The 24403-nt window shown below is 36.8% G+C and overlaps 1 protein-coding gene across 3 annotated transcripts in view; it reads left to right on the top strand.

Moving 5' to 3' along the window:
- The window catches only part of LOC126371436 (uncharacterized), a 116352-nt gene that overhangs the window by 17524 nt on the left and 74425 nt on the right, over positions 1–24403 (top strand). The window contains exon 1 of one of the 3 annotated variants that reach the window (XM_050016725.1): positions 9575–9804. The exons of the other annotated variants lie outside the window; for them this stretch is intronic. The gene's annotated coding sequence lies outside the window, so the exon portion shown is untranslated. Of the gene's footprint in view, positions 1–9574; positions 9805–24403 lie in introns of those variants that run through there. 3 annotated transcript variants of the gene reach the window in all.

The raw sequence follows: 24403 nt of genomic DNA, 5'->3' as shown, positions 1-24403 counted from the left end.
AGCAATTCAGCATATACCTAAATATTTTACCTATAAATTGGCTCCGATTCCTGCAGACACCGCCTAATTTTATTTTAAGTTATATCCGTCATTTTCATATCCGTCGAAAAGGAAAGGGACGGATGATTCACAGCTCTTAATTTTAGGAAGAATGAGTAAATGAACGAATAACCCGGGAAAATCAAAAAGGTACGTTGCTGGTATGCAATCCGTTTGACGTGCTGTCTACTTAACTGTGTCGGGTTATTGACTGGTGTAAAATTTTTAGACGGTTGGTTTAGATTTGTGCTTAAAATTGACGTGTGTTCCATTAATTTTTTTGCTTGTCGATTACCCGTCCCTTTCCTTTTCGGCGGATAAGAAAATGACAGATATAACTGAAAATACAATTCGATGGTATTTACAGGAATTAGCACCATTACCCTATTACTTATAGCACAGGTTGTACCTATTGTAAGTGCCAGCTGTGCTTTAAAATTGTTAATCTTCTAGCATTATCTATTTGTACCAATAATTATTAAGTTGTTTGAAACAATAAATACATTTTATTGCTACCTAATAGGCGATCCTTTTCTACTATATCGTAGGATCATATTATTAATCCCCGTGGTTCATCAAAACTTCTTTCCTTCCCATCTTTTGTGTGTTAATTAATCAAAAGGCTTCATAATTTCACTGTGAAAGTACTTGTCATCAACATCTACCTTTATAATCCTGACAGACTAAAGCAGTTAGCAAACAACTCAAAATATCAAAGTGAGTCTTAATTGAAAGAGTTAAAGAGAAAATGTCGTAGCAAAGTAGCAAATATTGTTGGTAAAAGAAAAGTACTTCGGTCGAAAGGTTGTGAGAAAGGTGGCAACTTGCGTAATCGACTGTTTGGTACAAGATGAAAACTTACCGTCGTCGTATTTAAGTGGGTATCTACCTGGTTAAATATGAAAAAAAAATACCTTTCTAAAAAGTTTGATTCACTTTCATTTAAGTAGTAAAGATTCAGTCAAGTAATTATAATAATAATAAAGATTTATTTTCAGACATTACAATCCATAGGTGTCAGAGTCAGTAATTACAATCACAAAAAAAAAAATTATACAGAAGTAAAATACTTATTTTACCACTGGCAACAAAACGTTTTATTTCAAAAAAACCTCAGTCATGTAGTTGGAAGTGAATTTCTTGTAAGTACATAAATAACTCAACATAAACATAAATTCTATTTATTTTAAAAGAAATTTAACAAAACTTTGATTTTGGAAGAAATCACTCAATAATATATGACTAAAATGATAACTTAAATAGAGTTTTCTGCAAACTGGTCTGGAAGTTCTGGAAGACTTGAAAGAATCTGCTAAAGTTTTAACACATTACAGGCCGTTCATACTTTTAGACTCTTGAATTCCAACCTATGTAAGTATTATGAGTTATGACTTAAACCACCTACAAAGGTCGTACGGAATGTTATCACGTTCAACCATGATAAGTTATAAAATAAAAAGATTTCTCTTTTTGGCACCACGTACCTAAACGAATGGTTGAAACATTCAATGATCGATTCGATTTGAATTGGCTCTTCAGAATACAATATCATTTAAATGTAATGAATATGGCAAGTTTATACGTATTCATTATCATCATTGCTTTATAGTGAAAAGCACGTACCTATTTAAACGCATAACTATTTTTTTAAAATAAATTTTAATGTGATTTTCTTCAACAAAATCTCTTTTCTTTTTATGAATTTCGTTCCGAGTAAAAATTGAGACCACTTATTTTTACCTGTGCCATGGTAGCCCAGTTGATAGAACGCTTGCCTCTCACTTTCAGGTCGCAGGTTCGAATCCAGCACAGGCGTAAACCCGCCAGAATTAAGTCGAGACCACACGTCAAACGGGGAAATGGTTGGGTGAATGCATATGAGCGAGATGGCTATTTTATTCGCCGGTTATTCTTTCAAAATTAACAGTTGTCAATCATCCGTCCCTTTCCTTTTCGGCGAATAAGACAATGACGGATATAACTTAAAGTAAAATTAGGAGGTGTCTGCAGGAATCGGGGGCTTTATAGTTTAGTAGTAAACCTCCTAACTTAACTCCTTACCTAACCTAACCTACATTTATTTAGGTTTTCTATGTCGTCTACGTGCATTGTAACACGATTGAAAAAATACCTCGGATCAGTTAGCGTTCTGTGAAATTCCAATTTTAAAAACAAAAGAGAGAGGAAAGTGAAAACCAATAACTAAGTAGCTTAGTTTCGGCTGTCGACTAAAAAGATCGGAAAAGCGGAACTGTCGATTTGATCTTCAATATTCTAACAGCCTCGGAAGTCTAGTAGTTAGAAGATTTGGTTTCCGATCTGGAGTTCCGGATAAATTATGAAATTCTGATTACTAAATAAAGACAGATCTAAAACTAACGAAAAATATTTTCATTTACCTATTTAACTTATTTATGAATTATTTTAAGAAGACGTAATAATAAGTACGACATTTTATCACGTTTTTCTATGACGTCACAGTGTGATTTTTCATACAAATTCCATAGTAATATCGTGTAATTTTGACGTTTAGAAAAAAGTAACTGATTCGACTAGTTGGAAACTAGCTTATTGTTACTTACATATTTCGCGCGAGGCGTCGGCCATTCAAGTCGGTATAATATTGTCATATAAAAATCATCATCATTTATTTATTATTTATTTATTTTGGTTTTCTATGGCTTTTTTTTTCTTCTTATCATCAATGTAAGAGCCACGCTCTTGTCGGTGCAGCATTTGCCATGCTACTTTTTTAGGGAAAAATAGATCAGTGGTTTCCCGCTTGCCTTCCGCCCCGCAGTACTCTGTCTGACGCAAGTGGGATGGCGCCCAGAGTAGTCTATTAGAAAGAAATAAGTACTAAAAATAAAAATATTCGTAATTAATTATATATTTTTTTCTTGTGCTGCCAGCAACAAGTTTTAGTCTTCGATTGGTCACAAAATAACATTACACGCTTAACAGTGTATAAAAATCCATCGATCCATGAGCCCTAGAAAAAATGGTTTCTCAGGCGTGTGACCGGGCCTGTAATTGGCCTGGTTTCCCCTTCGGGTTGGAAGGTGCAGTAGCTCCTCTAAATAGCCGCTATGGCCGTGGCCTGTAAATATCGCTTGGGTGATACTTACTTGCCACAGGTTATAGAAACAAGGCGAATTTATTTTTTTATTATTAGTTTCGAACTAGTCAAATCAGTAACTTTTTACTAAACGTCAAAACACGAAATTACTATTATGGAATTTGTATGAAAACGCAACCTGTGACGTCATAGAAAAACGTGATAAATGCCGGACTTATTATTACGTTTTTCTTGATTAAAATTCACAAATAAGTTAAATAGAAAAAAGAAAACGTATTTCGTTAGTTTTAGATCTGTCTTTATTTAGTAATCAGAATTTCATAATTTATCTTAAACCTAGTAAGCGACACAATTCATCTAAAAAAGCAATATTGCTATTTAACATGTTAAACATTGCACGCTTACTTTTATATGCGCAAATGTAATAATGATATTTACTAGTTTGAGGAGCTCGGTGGCGCAGTGGTAAACGCGCTCGGTCTGCGATTGTTGAAGTTAAGCAACTGAATTCGAAAACAAATTCGACGATCATTTTGTTTTGTCTAATCCAATAGGGAATGATGGGCGTAAATTATGTAAGTATCTAATAAGAAACGTAGAAATATACGGTTGTAGGTAGAAACTAGTTACGTAGGTAGGTAGTTCGAAAGAATCTTAAAAACATGAAAAATGTGCTCACTATGTTGTAATTAGTCCAACTGAAGAAGATTTATTAATTCCCACGGGATACGTCAAAACAATGCAGAATTAGATAAATCACGTCATAATAAGTGACGTAAATAGACGAATGAAATTCCTCTCTTTCATTACATACAAGTATCATATGTTACATAAACTCACCACGCCTGTAAACTAGTCATCATCATCATCAGCCCATTAACCATTAAATTAACGGAGGAGCTCAAGATGAAAACTTTTTTTTTGTGGTCACCCATCCTATGACCGGCCTTTGTGAAAGTTGCTTAACTTCAACAATCGCAGACCGAGCGCGTTTACCGCTGCGCCACCGACCTCCTTCATCGATTATCAGCACTAAATATACAAAGCTGAAAATCTACCTGTGGATCTGTTTACCTATCTACCCAATTCTGCAAAAAAAAAAATCATAAAAGTAGACATAAAATTAGCCTACGACCATTATGCTAACTTCCTAAGGTAATTTCACGCATAAACGGCATAAACAACGTTGAACTATTGGTCTATCAGTGCCAATAAATATGTATTCGTGTTTGTAATACGTTTCGTAATATCAAAACTCATAATATATTAACATATACGTACCGGAAAATCGGTAAAGTTTGCGGAAGAAGCCATGAAGTAGGCGAGTAGCGACTTGCGGTGGCGTTTTATGATTTATTTGACATTTAAGGGGTTAAAAAGGCCACATCGAAACAATTCATCTAAAAAGCAATATTCTGGCGTAAGAATTATTATAATTAATACAGCCTTCGCGGAATGGCAACTGCACCGCACAGTGGCGCTAATTATATCGAGGAATAGCGACAAACAGGCGCAGCGATTGCAATCTAGGTATGTAGATATAAGTCATACAGCTATTGGTTGACGCCCCCGCTGATAAGTCCAGTCAGATCAGGTGGTGATAGTTATAAAGTGTGAGCTTGGTGGTTAAAAAGGCCACATCAATGCAATTCATCTAAAACAGCAATATTGCCATTTGACTTTTGTGTGCATAGCGGACTTACTTTTATAGGCGCGAATGTCAATTCGAAATATTACTTTTTCAGATGAATTGCTTTGATGTTAACCCCCCTTGTCTGTGATTGTGGCAAGCAAACTACCGGTAATTAAAGTTACATTAGAGGGCCAGCATATTTTTTCTTTCTAAAGTACGGTGTAAGGTGTAAGTACGTGTGTGTTCTACCGCGAAAGCATACAATAATAATGCGAAAGGTTGGAGTTAAGTAAAATCGTGTATATCTGCTCACTTCTTGGCCACAACACGAAAGTATTTTAACAACTAACACCGTACATTTTTCAAGCCAAATTGAACTCTAACTCTTCGAAATAAATGCACGTGTTCTTTAGAACTTTTGTTCTGAACTTTTGTTTTGTTATTGTTTAACCTTTTGGTTAAACAATAAACACCAATTTATTGACATATTTTGCTTAACGATTTAAGTATCGTTTACATTACGTAAGTGTTACTTAAGTACGACTGTGGTGACTCTCGAAGATAATAAAACTTTCTTTTACTTTACAAATACGTACGACATGGTTGGCACACCTTGGAACTTTTATAATGCTTACATACATACATAAATAATATATTATTATGTAAAGTAACGCATGTGCTCCTTAAGGAAGGAGCGACAAGTAATCAGGGTCTAAAAATGCCACATTGAAGCAATTCACCTAAAAAGCAATATTACAATTTGACATTCGCATTAGAAAAGTAAGTGCAGTGTAAATGTCAAATAGCAATATAGCTTTTGAATAAAAATTGCTTCCGTTTGGCCTATTTAGGCTTACTGAAGACTTGCATGAACTCCTAAGATGGATGTGATGAACTGTATGGTGACACAAACGATCAGCCCATAATAATGGTCCATCACGCTAGAAATAATACAGTCCTTAGTCGATTTTATGCCACGATTTTACGCTCGAGAATAAGCTGAATGACTAAACGCAACATAAACATAATTAAAACGACATAATTAATTATATTAATATAAGCACATACACAAACACGCCTAAGGAATTTAAAAAAAACTCAAAAATAATTAATCTGTTTAACGACCATCTTAATTACAATTCAAGCGAAAGCATAACTTTAATTACACTACATTAAACAATTAACTATGAAAATTATGCGAAATGAAAGTGCAAACTTGGTTAAATAAAAGTTGTTTACTTTACCTTACACTTACAAATGAATACAGTTTAGATAAGCTCTCGCCTGCTGTGCCAATCGAGGTGAGCACAGAAAACGTCATCCAAAAAACAAATCATTGAGGGGTTAAAAATACCATATCGAAGCAATTCACCTGAAAAACAATAATGCTATTTGACTTTTATATGCGCAAATGTCAAATTGCAATATTGCTTTTTAGATAAATTGCTTTGATGTGGCCTTTTTAGACCCACTGGTATTCAAAGAACAGCACAATCCTCTGCTGCAGTAAGAGTAAAGAAAAACATGGCCGCCATAGTACAAAACAAAGATAATTTAATACCAGATTTACAATTATTTTAAGTCCGCACCACGAAAGAAGTCTCGATGCCGCGGCGTAATGGTCGCAAATTCTGTATCAAATTATTTATGACTTATCAATTAGTTTTGTTAAAATCCTTTGACTTCTGCTGCTTAGAAACAAAAATAAAACCTTTATTTAAATAGACCCTCATGTTGAAGAGGACATTAAACCTGTTTATTAATTTATTTATTTTATCCGGATAACAACAGCTAGTTTTACATAAAGATTTTAAGTTATAATTTTACAATGTACGCCAAAATAGTTATCCACTTTTGAAACATTTTCTTTTTGTTGAGAGTAGACACTGCAGAACCAAATTGTCTTAGTAACCCATCCAGCGATCCCATCTCATTCTCTCTATACACTAAATAGGTAACTGTGATAACAGGAATTTGGGATCTTAGGGGTATTTATTCAGAGCTAGAAAAAGAAAGGAATGATATATACGTATAAAAAACTCGATATATATACACGTGAAGATCGTTATGATAAAGCAGCGAAAGTGGTTTCACAGATTATTTTTATTATCCCTTACAATGCATAAAACCTTTTATCGAAATAAGAATTAAAAATATCCAAATAAGACGCGAGTAAATCTGTCTTTAATTTTCGACATTATGTAAACGCACTTTGTCACCGCGCACCATGCGCCGTTCGAATATGCACGCGCAATCGACAGTTTTTGCTTCATTGCTTGTGTATAATACTCAGGCTACGATATTCCAGACTTAAATATTGAACCTTTCTTTTGAAAGATGATCTGTGCTTCGGAAGATATGTTAAGCCGTTGGTCCCGGTTACTACTTAGAATCATTGAATAGTATACCATCATAGCCTGAATAGATATCTGAAGAGATAATAAATAAAAATAATCATTTAAGTAAGTATTTTGATTTTGACACCCATGATTTATTAAAAGTGCATGCATTTTTTTAAACGTGCTCATGCATACTGCTGCCTAGTTTCAGATGGTATTCTACATTCTTCTTCTTCTATCGTGTGGGTTGAGGTGGAATATCAACGTCATCACCCCTGGTGTCAGGGTTACTATTGAGCCGCCAAAGGCCCCTGACATGGCTTAACATGAGTAATATACATACAGATGACAGTGTTCACATTAAACTTTTCACGAAAAACATTTTCTTTTTTCTATTTAACTTATTTAAAATAAACGTAATAATAAGTCCGACATTTTGACATTAACAAAATAAAAGCTTTACCTATGGATTGAAAGAGGTTGCGAGAGGAATAGAGGTAGGGTGTCTATGACCGACCAGTAATGCCAAATTCAAAGGATATTAATGATCTGTTAGCTATTCGTAGTCTGTTAGTGTTACTCTGTTTAAAACAAGGCCGGATAGCGGGTTATATTTCTTTAGGCTAAGCCGGAATTTGATTCGTGACTGATGGAAAATATCAAGGTTTCTCTAACTCTTATACTTAGTTACATTTATGTTAAAGTTTATGGGATTCCGACTCTTTATTTTCAAGGTTGATTTTCTTATACTTAAGTGCATTTTTTTTTACCTACTGCGGATTGAGTATAAATAGGTAGACGTGTTTAATGAGTTAAATAAAAAATAAATTTGACATCTAAAACCTGACTACGGAAAAATCGCGCTCTAAAAAGTAGGTATGAAGCAAGAAAATATTTCTCCGATAGTGTAATAACAAAGTGTAACAAAGTGTAGTGTAGTGTAGTGTACGAACAAAAATAATAATAAAATAATACTTACGCCTAAGATTGACAATTTGTTTATTTCATATACTTACCTAATTAATCAAATATTATAAATAATAATAAAAATATAATAATAATATTATTATTATTGTATTTTTTATTGATATTTTTTTATTCCTATTCTATTCTATTGGCCTTTGATAGACTGGAATGGAAAATGCTACACCGACAAGAGCGTGGCTTTTAAATTGATGATGATGACCTAACTATTCGTTTAGAAGGCTGTTTGTTCAGAAGATAATCATGGTGTCCTAAGAGTATGCGTGGCGTGTTGAGATTCGAACCTGCGACCTCACAGTGAGAATTATGTGTAATTCCAACTCCTGGGCTACCACGGCTCGATCTCAGCTTTCGTCTTTCAATATATCTACAAAATAAAGCTCAGCAGAGCCCTAAAGTAACACTTACAAAATTATACAAGCCTTCAAATTAAAACAAGGCATAGAGTAAAAACCGCAGACCCGCCCAATCATTCAACGGCCGACCGTGATCTACTCTCAACTATAATCGTATTTTAATTAACACATTTCTCACACGTGCGATTACTGTGACGTCTAAATGACTGCAATTACACAATTACAAACAGCTATGTTCGCAAATTTCACCTTTCCAATGAGTTACTGCGATTAGGCAGAATCTGTAAATATAATGTGACAGTCTGCGGATTTTTAGGGTTCCGAACGTCAAAAGGAAAATCGGGCTATATACTATACTTAAGTACTATATACATATTAAACGGACGTAGTACGTCTAGCAAATGATGATTTAAAAAATGTATTATGCTTCTTCTGGAAAGTTGATGCTCATTAGAAACTCCTGCGTTGACTTATGTACGTTTTTGGAAAAAAAAACACTATTGGATGTCAAGTATTTCCGTAAATGATTCTACATCATAGTTTATATGTTTGATCCTTATATTTTAAATTAAACGTTACTTTACCTTTAACTTTCTAAAATATAATCTTTGTATAAGAACTTTTCCCAATATTTTGTTGACCTAACGGTCAGGATAAACTTTTCCGAATCGATGCAATAGGTATTTTCTTCTGTACTTATTTGTATACACGTCAATTCTAAATTAAATAAGGTTACTCCGCGTGTAACTCCGGGTCGAGACGCTCGTTGCGCCCGCGCAGTTAGACCTTGGCGCTCGTTTCCTATACAATACAAACTCTTTGTTTGCCACCTTCATACGAACTTGTGTATATGGAACAGTTTTTTTTTAAGAAATTGTATTTTTCTGAGCTTTAAAGTTGCGAATGTTCAAAGTGACGCAAATATTCAAGGACTTTAAAAAAATATTTATAGTGTATTACCTACTTATTAAAGTGTATCGGGCCCGAAAGAATGCAGGCAAAAAATGCATAAACCATGACCTATCCCAGGATTAACATAATACAGTGGCTGCAGATGCCAATGCACCTATATAATGCATTTATTTCCTATGTCTGCCATCTTCACCGGTCTCAGACCTCACCCTCAGTATTCCTCCGCGCTCCGATGGCGCGGGACGTTTGAACGTACCCGTGTCGGCCATTATTAAAACAAAAACTTTATTTTTTTACACGTTCTGAAATTTGAAAGGATTTTTAGCTCATACAGCCAGTGTGTTTTGAAATTCGAATTAAGTAAATCGATTTGTTTTTCTTTTTCTGTGAAAGTGACTGATTGTGGTAGTGTCAAAACTTTATTGGACCAAAAGGATTTCCGAAATAACGCCATAATAATAGGTAAGTAAGTTTTGAAAGTCAGAAACCAGAATCATTGTGAAGTTCACAGTATTCATACCTGCGTCGTACCGGTATAATGTTGTTGACATTTACCTCTGGCATTAAGTTGCAATATAGTACCTAGCGCCTTAAGGGCTGGTTAGTTTCTTGTTACAAATCGAGTGCTAATTTACCTTATATTTACAACTGGCCATTTTGTTGTAACGTTCCTTATTAGTCTAGAATTTACTTCTCTATTCAGCTTAAGCCGTTCTTAACGGTACTGCTTAGACTTCTTGCGGTCTGTTTGGCATCGAACACAGTACACTTGATAAAGAAACCATCGATTACTACTTGTAATTTTAAACTACGCTTGGTTAGGAATGAAAAGGAAAAAACTGGGCGTATGCTTGGTGCTGGTCACCCCGGTATTCGAAGGTCACGGATAACAGTCTTCGGGATCTAGTGGTTGCGTTGGTCTGTCAAACTGGAGCTCCTGGGTTCAATTCCCGGAAAAAAAACACAGTCTTTGTGATCCCTAGATTGGTTAAAACGGTGAAGGCTGGTCACCCGATTATCTAAAAGTAATCAAGATTGCTTAAGATTGCACGGGGAGTCGCGTGCGGAAAGCTACTAAATAGGTACGAGTAGCTACTAAAGAATATAGTAGATATTACGAACAAAGTTGTGCCCGTCTAGATAGACAGATGTTAGATGACACACACTTGAATAATTGCTAGTAAATATTTATTTTGGAAATTGGGGATGATCGTAAAATAATAGGGAGGGAACGTAGTATCCAATATGGAACCACTCATAACAGTTACAAGTCGGTGTCGTAAAATTAATAATACTGTATAGGTACCAACTTAGTGGTTAGAGCGTTAGGCTCACTATCTGGAGGTCCAAGTTCAATTCCCGATGGGGACAATGTCGAAATCACTTAAGCAAGGACTTTGCAGGCTTGAATCACCTGATAGTCCGAAAAAGCAGGATGATTCCGTGCTTCGGAGGGCACGTAAAACCGTTTCTCTCTACTATAATCGTAAAACAGCTCCGCCAAACCGTATTGGAGTTGCCTGGTGGATTATGCTCTATAACCCCTCCGGTTGATTGAGGGGAGGCCTGTGCCCAGCAGTGGGATGTATATAGGCTGTTTATGTTATATTGTGTTAAGTACCAACGAAGTAATAAAACCAAACCATTCATCGTAAAGTTAAAATAAATAAAAATAAAAAAATAAAATAAAATCTTGCTTCAAGTTGCTTTTGTATTATTAACTTTAATGCTGTCTGTCATAAAATTCAATGTCAATGAGTTATAAAGGCAACATTTTGTTAATGATGATTGTTTTACGTACTCGCAACTAATACGAAACGAATTTATTGTATTATGGCGTCCATCACAGAAACACATCATTTATCTTTCTTTCTGGGGGGTGCCACATCTAAGCAATATTGCTATTTGACATTTGCTCAAATGTCAAATAGCAATATTGCTTTTTTAGATGAATTGCTTTGATGGGGCCTTTTTAATCCCCCTTTTTTCTTTCTAATTGAGAGAAATCTTCGATGAAGTAATCCTCACAACTATCCCAATTGGTGTAGTCACAGGTATGTCCATCGCAAGATGAACTAAGTACAGTCATGAGCAATATCATGTACCCACTTTAGAACCCTGTCGCACTATCATATTTGACATTTAATGAGTCTTACGGTTTAAATTGTCAAAAAAGTTAATGTGACATGGTTGCAAAGTGTATAATACATATTAGTACTCGTGACCGTACACACTCCTAAACGAAGCATTTCGAGCATTACTTTTTTATAGTTATTAAGAACTATAATATGCAATTCTTCAGACATATTTCAACACATCAATTCGTCAAGAACATTATAATCAGCGCAAGTGAGAACATGGAATTGTATCCATTAGATATAATGAGAGATCGCAATTTTGGTACCAATTCAGTAGCTGCACGCAATCCCACGAAATTTGAGGTTTGGCGAAGGTTTCACCTACTTATTTGAATGCTACTTGATTAAGGAGACTTTTAAGTCTAGTTAGAATATCGTTTGTAATCAACTTATACGTTTTAATGACGTCATCAATTTCAACTAACAAATTAAAACGCACCTATCTACAAAATCGTTAAAAGTTGACTAAGGGGCCGTCCATTAAACATTTGAATGTTTTTTTTTCTCATTTTTAACCCCCCCTTGTGATACATGGTGAGGTTCAAGACTTCAAGACATATCACGTGTATTTTTTAGTAAAAGATCATTCGCCCACTTCATAAATTCTTCTTTGACAATATATTTTTGTACGCGTTTGACGAAAAAATAGTTGCACGAAACGCCGCTTTTCGGTTCAGTATCGCGCGTTTGCTGAAAAAATAAATACTCGTGATATATGACTACATCCCCCTCCTCCTTACGGCCCCTAAGGACTTTTATCATTTCTTTCTCTTTGTTCTTATTGGAGTGAGTTGAGTCATCACCGACACTGACTCTATGTTTGTTTGTCCTTTCCAACATAATGTCCTATCAAAGAGATATCCATGCGATAAAGTAATATTGGTACTCAATAATTCTAGATAGATGACGCCGGCGTCCATTTAATGACGAAAGATAGGGGGAAAGAATTGCACATGGACAGACGAAGGACCCGGTGGTGTAATGGTTAACACGGTCGTCCCGTCTTCACAAGAGCTCCGGGTTCAAGTCCCGTCCGAGTCAGATTTTTTTCTTTATAAATTTTCTCTTTGTGACTTTCCCTAAGCAACGAAAAGGGTGCTATAAAAACAAAAATCATTTAATTCAAAAGTACTATCTACTTAAACGATGTATAGACTGGTAATCTATTACCAGGGCAGGTCTATTTATTTATTATTATTTTATTTATCTTTCTTTTTGTCTTTCACCCTTCTAGGTTTGTCTGTAACGTGTCTTAGTATTTGACGAATGTAAGAAGACATTTGAAAGTATGATGCCTGCAAGTACGATTCACTAATGTAAATACTTTTGCCTATTGCTTAATTTTTGTATTTTATATTTGTTTTATTAAGCTAATTTATGACATATTTTTTATATTTAAATTCAAGATTAATTATATATTTATAACGAATAAATAAATGAATAAATGAATGGGGTTGATGAGGTTGATACTTCACCTCACAACCCACACGATATAAGAAGAATGAATAAATAAATTTAATGTCCCAACGTTAAAAAAAGGCCTTACGTTATTTACCTAACAATGTTTACGTCTCCATTCTCTTGGCTACAATACACAATAGTAAAATGAGTCAATTGCAGCAGTAGATATGCAAATATGTGCATTTTCGTCATAGGTAAGTATGGGTTACCCGTGTTACGAAATGCAGGGCAATTTTGCTTTAGTATTGTTGGGGTTTTAATGGAAAAGGACAATGGATGTTCTTTCTATTGATATGGAGGCTACTACAGGTTGGGTGTTTTTTTTTAATTACTTAATTCTTATTACGGGTTTGTACGCAGTTTAAAATTGAGCCTATTTATTTGAAACTGTGTTAAACGTTCGAGTGTTCTCGTTTCGTCTTGCAATTATTTTTACTTCTACGTAGTATCACACCTATATCCCTGTAGAGGTAGGCAGCTGTATATGGTATACGTATACTCATCGGCTATGCGTATGTCTCTTATAGGGACGAGGTTGTTGCCATTAACCGGGCACCAATCCGGGAAACCACGTAATATCAATTATCTATAATTCAAACTCATAAAGTGAAATTCAGTAGTTTAGAGCCCTTGTTAAGTCTACGGAAAAACGATTTTATTCTCTAATATGCGGTACAGCACTTGCACAGAGCGATTCAACTCCATCACCGTCACTTCACTTTTTTCGCACTTAACACGACACTCTACACAAAACACTGCACTAAAGATTACACTAAACACTTCTCTTAACTATCCAGTATACTTCTAATTATTCTAAAGTTATTCATGAAGGTTTTTATAGAAACGGTTTTCCTAAGTACCTAATCATAATACGAGTAATGTTAGTTTATCACTAAGCAAGAGCTGTAATAGTGCGTAATTTTGCATAAATTACTAGATAACTCTATGGTTTAAGTCATCCGATCCGACTATCACTGATTCATGGTAAATTAAATACATAACATAAGCTTAGGATTATACTTACCCTTTAATCATAAGGCTTATTTTAGCCATCATAGGGTTTGTACCAACGTTGAATGAAAATTGTCCTCGATCATTGCTTTCTGTTAGACCGACGTGATAAGTGAGCCGTATCGCCTTCTATAATGGTCGAGCCAACTGTGTTACTGAAAACTCGACTTAAGATATATTAATAACTCATTAGTGCAAGTCGGGTGTAAATAAAATACTTATTTCCATGATTATAATGTCAGACCGTATCCTATGATTGAAATAACAATTTAACTCTATATAAAAGTCGAGACAACTTCCGTAGTGAACGATTACGAAAATGACAATTTCATTGTTTCTCAACCCATAGCCAAGCCATCAATTGGCCGTGGTTCACACTATAATTTAGCAACCTCAATCTGTCAATAACGATGCAAATTCACTGTAAAATATTTCTTTAGTATCGGAGTTTTTTTATGCGGACTAGTGTTAAAGTTATTCTTGAGCTCCACCAATAGCTGATTATGGATGAATGTAACAACTATGTACTTACTTAAGTAAATAAGTGGGTAGTTGCCTTTATAGATTTTGCGGGATTTCGGACTGGAACGAAACTTAAGTCCAAGGAAAAATGAATTTAGTCTCTATACACTCCGTACAACACTTGCACAGAGCCGTTCAATTCCGTCACCGTCACTTCTATTAATTCGCACTTAACACGACACACTCTACATAAAACACTGCACTAAAGATTGCACTAAACACTGCTCTTACGAGTAACTATCCAGTATACTCTTAATTATTCTAAAGTCATTCATAAAGATTTTTATAGAAACGGTTTTCCTAAGTACCTATTCATAATAATGTTAATTTATCACTAAGCAAGAGCGGTAATAGTGCGTAATTTTGAATAAATTACTAGATACGCCGCATCATTATAATACTATCACCTTCTTAAAGTGATGCCACACGATGCGTTGTGGTTCCGTTGCGACGTCGCCACGGCCGGCGTCTCGTCGTCTTCTTGCATACAAATTACAACGACATGCCACACGATGTAGTATTTATTTATTTATTTACAAAAGTACCACTGAAACCAGTGCCCTATTTATCCTTCTTCTATCGTGTGGGTTGTGAGGAGTACCAACCTCATCAACCCTGGTGTCAGGGTTGCTTTTGAGCCGGCAAAGGCCCCTGTAGGCTCATGTAACGACTACTTACTTACAATCAGTAAGTAGTAACCGGGACCAACGGCTTAACGTGCCTTCCGAAGCACGGATCATCTTCAACTAGGGACCACAAAGTAATTTTTGTGATTTGTCCCCACCGGGAATCGAACCCGGGATCGTGAGCCCAACGCTCAACCACTGGACCACGGAGGTCGGTCGTATTTATCCCTAAAAAAGTAGCATGGAGAATGCTACACCGACAAGAGCGTGGCTCTTAAATTTATGACAAAGGTACATACAACATTACAGAGTAACCTAATGCACTAAGACAACACAACAACATTGTGAACTAATATTCACAGAAGAACGTTCCCGGCGTTGCCGCTCTGATGCGATATTCTAGGTTTTCATACGAAATTATACAGTCCGCTCCGACGACGCAACGCACTGGTCACGATCGTGTGGCCCATCTCTTATGTATAAAATATTTCATCTATCTAATAACCTAGTAGTCATTCCCGTTAGTTAGTTTATTGACGATGACACAGGTTTTGGCGAACGGTGACTTTGCAATTAGATGTTACCGTTATGTTTATATAGTAATTTTGTGTGGAATATGTCTTTGTGTCAATTACTGTGTACTTGGTACGGTGTAGGTATTTAGCACCTTTATTCAGGTATTGAAGGTTTTGCTCACGCGTATAAGTCCGTAGAGGTCGTTGACAAATATTACGAATTTACTACTTATTTATTTATTAAGTAAACACAACAGGGTACAGGCAATTACATATACATATACAGGGTGTTAGTGACATCGCAACGAAAAATTTAAAGGGTGATACAGACCATGATCCTGAGTTGATATCAAGTGGAGTTGCAGAAAAAAAAATAACGAAAACTAAAACTAACAGGCTTTTTTTTGACGTGACTTATTGTAGATTTGCCATTAACTACTTGGCCGGACAAATGGGGAGCGCTGAGGGCTCTCACCTGGTGCAATTAAACTGGTAAAATTTAAGACAACATGCCTGAGGATGCCCAGTTGGGCGCCAACCTCGGTTCAAGGCGTCGTCTGGGAGGAAGAATAGTTGAAAGAATTAATCGACCCTAGTGGGTCGATAGCGATAAGCGCTGAATGACCGACCAATGAATCGACCACATCGGCGGAGTCGGCATCGGGGTTCTGAATAGTTCGGTGTCGCGAGCTGATTGGCCGCCTCTATGGCTAGAGTAGTCGGATCGCCGGAATGGTATACCACATCCTTCGGACGCCGAAACTTTTCAGTACCATCCCTGAGCGGGATGTATTCGGACGCTGCAACTACCAGGGGATTTGGGTGGTGTAGTTGCAGAGCAGAATCGAAAAACGTTTTGAAGCTAATTTGAGCTATTGGGCAATTAACAGACGGACTAACTAATAGACAGTTATACGCAATAGCTAGCATATTGCACTGATGGCTGCTTGGCAGTTGGTATCCAATGCAATATAGGATCGCGGTCGCGTCGGCTTACATCGTTGCGGTCTGCCGACCACGTCAGATGTAGTGCATATTATAGGTAGACTAGAATATAAGTTAATAAGAGAATAAGAGGAGCTCGGTGGCTCAGCGGTAAACGCGCTCGGTCTGCGATTGTTGAAGTTAAGCAACTTTCGCAAAGGCCGGTCATAGGATGGGTGACCACAAAAAAAAAGTTTTCATCTCGAGCTCCTCCGTGTTTCGGAAGGCACGTTAAGCCGTTGGTCCCGGCTGCATTAGCAGTCGTTAATAACCACCAATCCGCACTGGGCCCGCGTGGTGGTTTAAGGCCCGATCTCCCTATCCATCCATAGGGAAGGCCCGTGCTCCAGCAGTGGGGACGTTAATGGGCTGATGATGATGAGAATATAAGTGCCTAATCATCTCCCTAGCATTATCCCGTTTCTCACAGGGTCCGCTTACCTAACCTGAAGATTTCACAGATCCGGGTTTTTTTACAAAATCAACTGCCTGTCTGACCTTCCAACCCGCGAAGTGAAAACCAGCCTAATACAGGTTAGGTCACATACGTGGGTTTCCTCACGGTGTTTTTCTTTCATCACTGAGTACGTGATAATCATTTATGATCCAAACATGAATTCGAAAACAAATTCGACAGTGATTAGTTTAGGCCTGTGCTGGATTCGAACCTGCGATCTCAAAGTGTAAGGCAAGCGATCTACCAACTGCAAACACATAAGTTAATTTTTTGGACAATCAGGCCAGCTAGGCAGGTTTTTCGGTGTCCTTACCAAACAAAGAGCAGTCTCACAAAGTGATTTCGACAATGTCCACATCGGGAATCGAATCCGGACCTCGAGACTGTGAGCCCAACGCTTTAGCCGTTAGACCACACAGGTTGTTTAAAATAAACTGCTGTCTGGAATAACTAGTATAAATTTTATCTATTGCCTTTATCACCAAACGGTGCATAGGTGACAGCCAACTTCAGCCATACATTTCTTAAGCCCGTGTAAACGAGGCTTAGTCGAGCAGTGTAAGTGGGTCACCTCGGCCGCATCTCTTCAACGGGACCACGCTAACCTGTTCTACTGATTAGTCGCCAGTAACTCGACGGCAACTCGCCATGACTTGACTCGCATATCCGAGTCGATAGGCAAGTCAATCAAACACAAAGTATGCTGCTTATCATAATTACGTCTGTATCCTCGAAAGAGTAGGTACAAATATAGGTATAGTAATTTAGTCACTAACGTCGCTAATTTAATAAAGTTAGTAACTATGTAATGTAACAATAAATGTATAAATAAATATATCTGAAATTTTTGGCGAATCTGATTTGCACGTTTTAGTGTTGTCAATAAAACACAAATTATTTTATCAAATAAATGCAGATACGTCATTTTACGAAGTCAGCCACAATTTACACCCACTCAGACACTCCACACAAAAATCTTATTCCTACCATGTGCAAGACCGCGCTTCCTCTCACTTCTTAGCGGCTTACGGTTATTTAAGACTAAAGTAACACCCAGAGGGGGTGAGGTAAATCTAGCTACGAATGGGGGGTGCGAGACGGAGAGTTACCGTTCTACCTATACAAATACAAATATACTTCAACTTACTTACTTGTAAATATACTTTATTGCACGAAAATAAAAAGAATAAAAAAAAATAAAAAACTCTTAACTAGATACATGGCAAATGGCGACCTTATCGCTACCTACGTATACATAATGTAGTATTATTATTTATTCTATGTTTCTCCATAAAGTCCCATAAAGTACTAGGAGGCGAGCCTTTCCTTATCTTTCGTCTTCACATACTGACTTAATAATAATTGATTATATCACACATCTAACTAGACATGCGACACTCTTTAATAACTAGGAACTATATCGGCGGAAGCAATTTATTTAATCTGTGCTTCATGTCACAATCACTGATCTTCTTGTGACGTGACGAGTAGTGTCGGGTACTTTATACAACGGTAATTGTAGGGTGTCGTAGAAAGTAGAATTATTAACCAGCTTCCAAGTATAAGGTAGGCTCGGGTTGTCACAATGTGTCCGTCACATGGTGTACGTCATAATGTGTACCTCACAATAAATGTACGTCACAATAAGTGTACCTCATAATAAGTGTACGTCACAATAAGTGTACCTCGCATATACGTCACAATAAGTGTACCTCACAGTAAATGACCCTGCGACCTCACTGATAATCTTTTAAAATTATTTTTAAATGAAATCTGCCATTGACTAAGTTTTAAACAGTCTTTAAGCAACTTCTAAATTGCCTTTTTCCGTTGGACCCAATTTATGGTCAATTAAATTTACCATGAGATTTACATGAGATTATCATTTGCTACGTCAGTGGCTGTCGTACTGAGAATTCTTGCGTGTGGGAAGGTCAATCGATGAATAAATAGATAAGTAGGTATACAAACTGTATTGTACTACATACTCACACACATTGAAGTACATACAGCTTAACGGTCAATGACATTGCAATCCATGCAGAAAATGATTACATCGAATAATTGCTTACCTACCTAATATTATAGCCTCCGAACCCAAGAGGGCCAATACGTATACGCACAAAATACAGGGTGTTTCTGACATCGTAAAGAATATTGAGGGGAATGATTCAGACCATGATTCTGAGTTAATAAGTGGAATTTTCCGTCACAAAATTCATGTTTTTTTTTAATTATTTTCAATTCTATACTTTTGTGATGGAAACATCCGCTTGATATTACGAATATTGGGGGGGATGATTAAAACCACGATTCTGGAATTTTCAGTCGCAAGAATCATGATTTTTTCAAATTATTTTCAATTCTATACTTTTGTGACGGAAAGTTTCACTTGATTTTAATTCAGAATAATGAGCTGAATCACCCCCCTCAGTATTCGTTTCGATGTCACTTACACTCTGTATTTCCAAATAAAATTATCTACATAGAAAAAAACAGTAGTTCCACTATAACTTGCGTGTAGTGTAGCAAGGTCAGAGGACGCAAGTACATAGATAGAGGATGTTGCTTGTATTATAACATTGTAACCTTACTCTTGCACTGCTTCAATACTCGTTACGTTACTTACTATAGTATCCTATTGTTCAGTGAATAATTCGTCATAACGCCCTCGCACATTGAGAGCGGAAGCGGGAGCGAAAAATGACGGTTTTTTCCCTATTTTTTAAATAGGGAGCACTCAGGGTTGTCACTCTTGTAGAGTACGGTCACGAGCATTAATATGTATACACTTTGATACCATGTCACATTAACTTTTTTGACAAATTGAACTGTAAGTCTCACTAAATGTCAAATATGTTAGTGCGACAGAGTCCTAAAGTGGGTACATTATATTGCTCATGACTGTACACCTTTTGTACACTGCCATGATTTGGCTCGCCAACACACTATCACTCTGTACAGGCAGACCGTCCTGCATTGACATACTGTTTGTCCTGCTCTGTATTCAGATGACGTATCCGCCCGAGACAAGGATAGCAATATCAATACACTGCAACTCTGTTACAAAATTTAAAACAACAGGCCTGAGGATGCCCAGGTGGAAGGGAATAGGGTTAGTTTATTTAGGTACTGCAACGCGAGCTGTGTGCGGATTCCATGTTACAGCTGCTGAATACAGTATCAAATAAAGGTTAAACGATAATGAAATGTATGCAAAGCATATGGCTCCATATCGACGCAACAGATTTTACTTAAAAACAGACAGAAACAGACTAAGTTCCTTCACTTCCTTATTCAGCCACATCGAAGCAATTATTCATCTAAAAAAGCAATATTACACTTTGACATTTGCGTTTATAAAAGTAAGTGCATAATGCAAACAAATGTCAAATAGTTTTTTAGTTGAATTTTTAGGTGAAAATAACCTAACCTTACGTTATTTGGTGTTGATGTCCTCAAGATCATCACTTGATGGATATTATAACAAACCTTATGGTGATGGCACTAGATGATCCGTCAAGTTTTTTTTTTTAAAGAATATATTTAACACGTTAAGAATATTGGTTGAGGTTTACGCGGTTATCATCATAATTGAAACACATAATACATAACAGTCGTCCCGTGATTGTGGCACTTGCAACAGTGTTGAAATAACGGGATATTTCAACACTGTTGCAAGTGGGAGTCTCATATCCCTGATTAACGCGGTAAGAACTCGGTATTATGTGTTTTAATGACGTTCATTTTTGCATTATACCAAGAATGATGCGATTCCCGCGCCCGCTTGCCAATGTAACCGGAGCTTTACATAATGTTTACACACAAAATCCGACTAATAAATGTGACGAGAACAAGCGTGGCGTTCGCACACAGACAATAAGGTTGGCTTTGCATTGTTTTGACTCCGGACACAAATTAATTTCAACTTATATATCTGACATAATATTATGAGATCTTACATTGAAACGGCGGTTGTTAATTTTATTGTTTTGAGACTTCGGGATCTGTAGTGAATTGGTATTGGTATTCGCGGGCAGTTTTCCGCAACTCGACGTCTGAGCGCCTATTTTGCGTGATACCTGAAACGGCTGGATCACTCCAGCCAGCCTAATTCCCAAAGGGAATCTAACAAACCTCTAATGTTGCTGACCACCTCGGGAAGGCACCCCGTCAGACCAAGGTGCCTGCCCTGGTAGTTGGCGACTCCTCCACACTTCAGTAACACGTGGGTCGCTGTCTCCTCCACATAGGGGGTTGCCTGTGACACCTAATTAAAAAGATGTTTGTTGAAAGCTCCGTGACCAGTAATAACAGCTGTCACCTGTCTTAGGGTGGTATTAATAAAGTAATCTCAGCTGAGACTGACCTCAAGGTCATGTTAACAGTTCTTATATAAAAACAGGGACTTGAGCATGACTTCACAATCTCAGCTGAGATTAGTTTATTAATACCACCCTTAGAGACCTCTTCACATTTAGAAGTCTTTTGGAGAGACGGCTATTGATGTTGGGTAGTGATAAAATTTGAAACTACTTAATTGAAATTAATCGAGGTTTTGCTAAGGAAATCATATCAGAAAGTGTTTTTTTTTTAAGGAGTTTAGGTACGTTGTTTTCACCATAAGACGATATACTACCTCTGTGTAAGATCGAGAATCAGAACCATTTACCGAACGCAGTCATCATTGATAAACTTGTTGAAGTTCAATTTATCATTTTTGAATCTACGTCATTTCGCAAGGTGTTCCGACTGAGGAGAAATGACAAGAAACTGCAACAGGAACACATCTTTTCAATCGACGTAGGTACACATTACAAGTTATTTAATAACTAGAGGATCGTATATAAAACCAGGCGTATTAAAGGAGTGTCCGAACTGTGCCATAGTATAATCATTTCACATAGGTACCTACTTGTTTGTTTAGATACGTCCAATTTCAAGTAAACGAGTGATAACCGCTTATCGAATTTCACTTGTTATCAAGTTTTCGTCATGTCATTGAAATGGGACAGATGTAAACGCTCCTAGCTCTGTCATTTTTAGTACTTAGGACACTTGAAGGAGGCACTTTGAAGCGGCAGAAAAACATCTGTTATTTTATTTAGAAAATTAGGTTCAGCGTACTTGTATTATACATATAAATGATAAAGGCACATTCGTTAATAAACCCTCTTACGGGCATATCGATATCAAAACGTATATCATAATACGTGAGAAGTAGGAATGTGGAGTGACGCACAATACAATTGTGCCCGGTTTTATAGTATACAATCAATAAATGGCCTATTGATAGCCTATTATAACCATCTATTCTAACCTCGTAAAGTTATGGGAATGTGGAATAAATATGAGATTTATGTTTATTAAGATAATGGCCCCGATTGCTGCAGACACCTCCTAATTTTATTTTAAGTTATGCCCGTCATTTTCTTATCCGCCGAAAAGGAAAGGGACGGATGATTGACAACTGCTAATTTTAAAATGAATGAATAACCCGGACGAATAAAATAGGCATCTCGCTCATATACAGTCACGAGCATTAATATGTATACACTTTGGTACCATGTCACATTAACTTTTTTAACAAATCTCACTAAATGTCAAATATGTTAGTGCGACAGAGTCCTAAAGTGGGTACATTATATTGCTCATGACTGTACATATAATAATAATCGCAACAAATACTGAAGGGGATAATTTAGCTCATTATTCCGAGTTAATATCAAGAGGAATTTTCCATTGCAAAAGTATAGAATTGAAAATAATTTTAAAAATCACACAAAAATACATGAATTTTGCGACGGAAAATTCCACTTGATATTAAAAGTTTTCGTTACGATGTCACTAACACCCTTAGATCAAGTTTAAAACTGGTTACCTATTGTATTTTCGTCATTTTTATTTCGAATATTGTTATTCTGTTAACGTTCTGACATTTACCAATTCGTTTCTTTTTTATTTTCTGAAATTATATTCTGTTTTGTATTAGCTTTTAGCGTTTTGACTGATTTTGTTTTTCACCGTTGTTCAGCAAATTTCAAAAATGATAGGTTAGGTAAATACCTTAAAGCTCTATCTCGAGGTTTCCAAAGTTATTCAACAATTTGTTTACTTACTTAATCTTTTTTCCTCGTACTGTGACAATGCAAGTTCTTCGTATTACGTGAGAACAATATTCGCCTGGGTACCTTTGTGGACACGATTTAGCAGTAAGATTGCAATTCAGTGGCGTGGGAAGGATGCGCTACGGCGCGAGACTTAGGAGACTAGCGGAATTAATTATACCGCTCATAACATAACCTCAAGACTATACATTGACGTAGTCAGCACCGGGTGAGAGCCTTCAGCGCTCCCCATTTGTCCGGCCAAGTAGATAATGCCATCTGCGGCAAATCTATAATAAATAAGTCACGTCAAAAAAAAATAACCTATTGAAGTAGTCAGAGGTACATCCATCGCAAGATGAACTAAGTACCCACACCTCACTGAGCTTTCTCTTAGACCAACGTGATAGACGGTGAGCTGTATCGTCTTCTATAATGTTCGAGCTAACAGCGTTAGTGAAAAGTGCACTTAAAATAAATTAGTAACTCATTGGTGCAAGTCCGTTACCGGGGTTCGAACCGACGCTCCAGCAATTTGTCCCAATTTGGAACACAATTCGGAAGAATTTCAAAGAAACATGCCTATTTTCTTGCTTCATACTTTTTAGAGCGTGATTTTCCGTAGTCGGGTTTTAATTTTTAACGGTTATGAAGGGGGAGGCTTGTGCCCCACGAGGGGTTTATTAAGCTGTTTATGTATGCACGTGTGCGTATAAACACGTACAGACTCACAGATCTCACTGAGCGTAGTTTATGACTCGTAGTCTGATTGACGCCTTTTATTTTTTTCATGTCTATATTAGGACTGCAACCCAAGCGTGACAGCAATGGTCTTTTTTTTAAATAACGATAACCTATCTATTTGGGCGATAAGCGAGAACCTGTCCACGCGGCACGGCAACGGCGCCGGCCTGTGCCTGATCCAACCTTACAGTTTATCATATCTATCTTGGAAAGAATATCAGCCCCCGTACAGAAAGGGACAGAAGATGGAGGAACGTCGACGTGTGTGCGCGCTGCTGGAGCCTTTTTTTTAATTTGAATATTAAGGATTTGTATGCTGCGTTCATTTATTGTAATTCTTAAGACAAAGAAGTTATGAAGAGTGTTTTTTTCCTCTCCCTCCCACATTTTTCCATTTTTTTCATACACACATATCGAGCACGCTGTTTATACTTACGAAGCAACCCTGCAATAAATAGACGCATTCTATTGGCTTAATCACCGTGTGTGGTTTCCA

Source organism: Pectinophora gossypiella, chromosome 12 (genome assembly GCF_024362695.1).
Source record: "Pectinophora gossypiella chromosome 12, ilPecGoss1.1, whole genome shotgun sequence".
Lineage (NCBI taxonomy): Eukaryota > Metazoa > Arthropoda > Insecta > Lepidoptera > Gelechiidae > Pectinophora > Pectinophora gossypiella.
The sequence above is the reverse complement of the archived record's forward strand: the minus strand, read 5'-3'. Positions and strand labels throughout refer to the sequence as shown.